The sequence below is a fragment of the Miscanthus floridulus genome, unplaced genomic scaffold (assembly GCF_019320115.1).
Source record: "Miscanthus floridulus cultivar M001 unplaced genomic scaffold, ASM1932011v1 os_2701_1, whole genome shotgun sequence".
NCBI lineage: Eukaryota > Viridiplantae > Streptophyta > Magnoliopsida > Poales > Poaceae > Miscanthus > Miscanthus floridulus.
In genome coordinates this window covers 15,102-20,925 of record NW_027098460.1, presented here as the reverse complement: position 1 = coordinate 20,925, position 5,824 = coordinate 15,102, and the positions used below count along the sequence as shown (strand labels likewise).

Sequence of the window (5,824 nt, the reverse complement as noted above, 5' to 3'; positions counted from 1 at the left end):
TTGTTATATTTATAGGGAGATCATTTCTCTTAAATACCATATTGGTATGAGATTTTGATGTTGCTCTTTATGGATTTTCAGATCCCATAACTGCATATTTTGATTCATGCCATTAGCTAGATTCATTTATATAGCAGAACATATTTTGTAAAACTTATGCCGGATCTGATCTCTATTAAGACCTTTTGAACCATCGCTTTTCACCACCCATTATTGAACGATGACCCATAATATTTGAACAACAGGTTCAAGATATCCACTTAGCGATTTTTGGTTCAGCCTCAATTGGATGTTTCATATAACCCGATATAAGATCTTCAAGCACTCTTGACATGGACTTTGTTTCGGATCCGGGTCCTCGAAAAGAAACTCATTTAGCAATTCTAGAGGCAAACAAGTGTCGAGACACATGTTTTCCGACTTCAAATATCTTAATAATGATCTTCGTTATTTCCCAATATGATAGATTCATTGTTGTTCCATATTCCTAGCTTCATAGTACGTGTTGAAACCTAAAAGATGAGCAACTAATAGGTATAAAAACAGTAAATTGAACGAAAAATTAGTTAGGAGGGGACCCGTGACTGACTCCGTGAGCCGAGCGGTCATCGACCTAGGGAGATGCGAGGGATGGCCAACAGCCAGCACTACTACAATATGCATGATTGGTTGTCACTTCACCACCCATACCATATACAGCTCCTGTCGCCTGTCATCATGTACAGAGTAGTAATAAGACGGATGACATTCATGACATTAATTATCATACCAGTATTAATACTTTTCCTTTAACTTTTATTGAATACTCTATGGTTGAAGGAAAAAGTCATACGACGTGACCAACTGAAAGCAATTCAAGAGACCATAGCAGGATTTCTTAATGACCAGGTCCTCAACCCCGCCGGCGAGTTCTACAATGACATCAACGAAACATGGAAGCCAAACCAGATGGAGTGAATTTGTTATCCCAAGGATATGATAGAATATACAATGCAAGCTTTATTTGTAATATATATATATATATATATATATATATATATATATATATATATATATATATATATATATGTATACATATACATATTATATGTACATAAAATTACGTACAATATATGTATATGCATGTAATATATACGTTAGTTTCATACTTTAGTTTGTACAAAATGTTCGAACATTATAAACGTGTAGAATACGTATATTATTAGCAGCGTAGAATGCATATTCGAAAATCTATTTGAAAACCAAAACGAATCATCAATTGAAAATAGAAACAAAAAAAGAAAAAAAAAGAAAACCTTTAATCCTGGTTGGTAATACCAACCGGGACTAAAGGGATGACCCACGTGGCCAGACCGGGAGGCCTCTTTAGTCCCGGTTGGTATTACCAACCGGGACTAAAGGTGGACATTTAGTCCCGGGCGTGAAACCGGGACTAAAGGAGGAACCCTTTAGTCTCAGATTCGTGCTCCCGGTTCCAAAACCGGTACTGAAGGAGGTTGAGAACCGGGAGTACAACTCGTTTCTCTACTAGTGTTTACCACCATGTCGACAGGAACCTTCAATTTCTAATGCAGTAATAATCATATATACTCTATACTTTCTATATATGGGTGATGATGGCCTTATCAATTACGAGGGAAAGTTCACGTGCCCCGTCCGACGACTGCCCAACTAACTGTTTGTCATCTAGTGTTGATCTTATGCCGTACTCCCTCCGTCCCTAGTTTCATCCCCTGATGTGCACCCTGTTCGCATAATGCTCGTCCCTAGTTTCATCCCCTGATGTGATTTATTTACTGTTGCCCGACTCATCACGGCATAATGCTCGTCGTCTGAAACAAGCAGATGTCGTTATAAACAAATTTACACTGATAACGACACATGTCTCAAAATTTTATAATTCAGCCGCCAAAATTTTCGGGGCGGTAGCACACTACACTTTTTCTTGCTAACTCACTAATGCTGGCGATGAAAATAAATTTGATAGCCGGTTTGAAAAACCGGAGTAGCCTGTGCCGTGTTCGTTTCCCTCTCCCACCACGTGTTTTCTCTAGCTTGCATGTGCTTTCCATGGCCAGCTGACATGTGGGGTCGTCCACCGATGCGAATGGACGCACGGCAAGCACACATGTCGTCATGACAAGTTACTGAGGCCAGCGCTGATGTCAACTTATCACCGCCGTGTGGTTACTCAAGCCGGTGGCACTAGTTGCAAACAGGTGGTCATAACCACCATTATCACTAATCAAGATAAAAAATGACTGTGATGAAGAATCTGTACTAGTGTATCATGATAGATAGATATTCGAAGCACTAGTGGAGGGACTTTTTCTCCTATGCAAAGTGAAATTCAGCTAAACAGGAACAAGTTAAGCATGTCGAGGAGTCGTCATCTTTGACTTAAAACGCATGGTGGCACTCTAATCTGCTGGAGATGACTTGGAGAACAGCAGAGCCCGATTCTCAAGCAACCTCCGATGCACCGATTGATCATTCCGTCTAAACTTGACAAGTCCACGTGCAAGCTCCTATATACAAAAGTAAAACCAGCAACCGCACCAAACAAGCACAACACCGGCCACCTAAGCTGCTCAAAACTAAGCGGCAGAAAATGTGGAACCCCAAACTCCTCATGTTAATCTCACTCTGTATCTCGGCGCTGTCGTCTCCGTGCACGGCAGCCAGTGGCGGTGGCAAGCCCCTGGTGACCGCCGTCACCAAGGACGCGTCCACCTCCCTCTACACGGCGCCGCTCAAGGACGGCCACCCGCTGGTCCTCGACCTCACCAGCCCGGTCATCTCCCTGACCACGTGTGCCTTCAAGAATGGCACCGTCGCCACGCTCTCCGCAAACGCCACCGACGGCCAGAACCCGCTGTTCCCGGTCTCCTTCTCGGCGGTTGCCACCTGCGCGCCATCGTCGCCGTTGAAGCTGCCGGCCGGCGCCGTCGGCGTCGCAGGCATCGCGCCCTCGACCCAGTCGTTCCCCGCGCAGGTGGCGCGCACCCAGAAGGTCGCCAAGAAGATAGCGCTCTGCCTCCCCAGCGACGGCAAGCCCACGTCCGGCAACAGCGTCGGCGTGGTCATCTTTGGTGGAGGTCCCTTGGTCTTCCCGGACAGGGGCGACTTCACCACGATGCTGGCCGGCACGGCGCCGCTGCGTGGGTTCAACGGAGCCCCCGGGTACTATGTCTCCTCCACCGGCATCGCCGTGGAGCAGAGTCGCGTCGGCACCTCTGGCGGTCCGCTCGTCGTGGCGCTGAGCTCCACGACCCCCTACACATCTCTCCGCCCCGACGTGTACGGTCCATTCGTGAAGGCGTTCGACGCGGCGGCGACCGGGCCGAACTTCCCGTGGATGTCGCGGGTGACCGCCGTGGCGCCGTTCGAGCGGTGCTACGACTCGACGAAGCTGCCGCCGACGCGGCTCGGCTACGCCGTGCCGCAGATCGACGTGATGCTGCAGGGCGGGCAGAACTACTCGGTGCTCGGCGGCAACTCCATGGTGCAGGTGAACAGCAACACGGCCTGCCTCGGGTTCGTCCGGGCGGCGGCGGTGATCGGTGGGTTCCAGCTGGAGAACCACCTGCTGGTGCTCGACGTGGAGAAGCAGTCAAGCAGCAGCTCGGGTTCACCACGTTCCTCAACGGGATTGGGCTTTCCTGCAGCAACTTCAATTTCACTGTTGCTGCCTAGTGCTGAATTTTCTCGATGCTGTGTTAGCTGCGGGAGCGCCGATTCTACGAGCTATATGAAGTTTCATATAAATAAATAAATAAACAAATAAAATGGGAATAAATTTGGAGGGTTCCAGCTTCCAACAGATTGTGCCGGCCAGCTATGAGGTTGGCAGTTTGACCTTCCTATGACTCGGATAAGTTTGAATATTTAGGACACGTAAGTACTGCAAGACAGAAGATACAGCCACACGTTAGGTTGCATGGGAGTACAAGTATTTTCCATTCCCATGGAGAGTCACCCTGCAGGCACTAGTCAATCCATCTAATGCTTGTTTAGCTGTATTCATATCCATCTTAATCCATATGTATAAGTATTGAGATGATTGAGGTGGAAATTAGTCAATTTTTTATCTCAATCTACTTCATGCTAAAAGATGATGTACTGCTACTGCACAAAAAAGATGACAATTGCTATACAACATCCGGTTGTTTTCGCTCTCTCCATCAACCGGTTGTTTTTGACGTCCCAAACAACCGAATCTCTGTGGGTCGCATTCCTCCGCCTTGCCGCTCTCTGGCTCGCCCTACCGCCGCCCCCGGCACCGCCCGTCCTCCGCAGCCGCCGCCCAGGCCCTGTCCGCACGCCGCAGGTCTGACTCTGCCACCGCCGCCACTTCCCTCTTACTACTCCTCCTCCTGGAACAGCCGGAGGCGCTAGCCGCTGTGGCTCTCGGCTACTGCCGCCGGCGCGCCCCGCGGAGGCCCAGCTCTTCACCGTCCTCCGCGCCACTCGCATCCGCGACGAGGAGTCTCGCCGCTCAGGTATACCTGACGGAATTTGCCGTGTTGTTGGCTTGCTGCTTTGATTGATGTTCCGATTTGGCTTAGTATACTGCTGAACTGATGAAATTGTAATATTTTCTGAAATTTATGAACAATTTGTCATATATTTCTCTAATATCTGCAATCCATAGAAATAATTTGTAAGTTTTTCTAAAACATTAAATGGGATATATTTATCTGAGATCTACAGTAGAAGTTGTGTTATCCCCAAATTACATCACTCTGTCTAGTAAATCACACTGAAGAAATTATTGTAAATATAGTAATAGGATAATGTAAATATAGCTATATAACAGTGTAAGTGTATGGGTAAAATTCGATTGTTAGGAGGGGCCAAAACAACCGACTATTGGGTAGATGCCTCAAAAAGATACATCCACGTTAGTGGACTCCATGCATGACAGGTTAGGTTGCATGGAGGTACAGTTGTCCATGAAGAAAATAAGTATTTTCCATGGAAAGAATCCGCTCCCGCAGACTCCAGTCAATCTATCTCACATGCATGTACGTACTTAATTGACAGCGGTTGAGCATTACTGCATGAGCCGCCCAAGCCGGACAGATCAACTTTTGTTTTCTTTTTCTAAAAAAAAGAATACACCAGCAGGAAGAGATAAATAATCAACCCTTACCGTCGGCGGCCGCGGCAAGATCATCATCTCCTTGTCGGTGGTCCATTTTCCCGATCAACATCTCCTTGTCGGTGGCCAACAGAAAAGCGATGACTTCTCTCTCATAGGCTGGTACTGTGTCTGGTTAGTTACCCACGTGTGTCACAGTAGGATGCCAAATTAAATTTGGCTACTTTTGACCAAAATTGGACTTCATATAGGAAGAGCTAAGGTGATTTATGGCATCCAATCCAATAGGTTAGAACGCATATACACCCATTTTTTTTAATCATTCCAATCCCTAATATCTCAACACTAACTTTGTTGTCCTGTCTTTGTCTGTACGGAGAGTTGACGCACTATCTAGACTTCTTATCCTAAAATAAACTTAGGCCCGATTCGACTGATAGTTTCTACAGCTGATAAGTCGACTTATGCTGTTTTGTTGTGAGAGAAAAACATTATACCATGGCTAATAAGCTAGAATGATAAGTTCAAGCGAACAGGGCGCTAACTAGTTGCCTCTTATGAAAAGAGGTCTCTCGGTGGGCGGTCATAAGTTTCATATCAGTTTCTTCATGATTGGACTCGCATGCTTCTACGCGAGATTGCACCTACGTTGATTATGCTTGTGCATGGCCGTATCATCTAGGTCCACATGAACTATGCATTGTTTACGACTAAATTATA

At 46.4% G+C, this 5,824-nt stretch overlaps 1 pseudogene; it reads left to right on the top strand.

Annotated features, from left to right (window-relative positions):
* Positions 1-2,581: 2,581 nt before the first annotated feature.
* Positions 2,582-4,145, top strand: LOC136535343 (chitinase CLP-like; annotated as a pseudogene).
* The last annotated feature ends 1,679 nt before the right edge of the window (positions 4,146-5,824 follow it).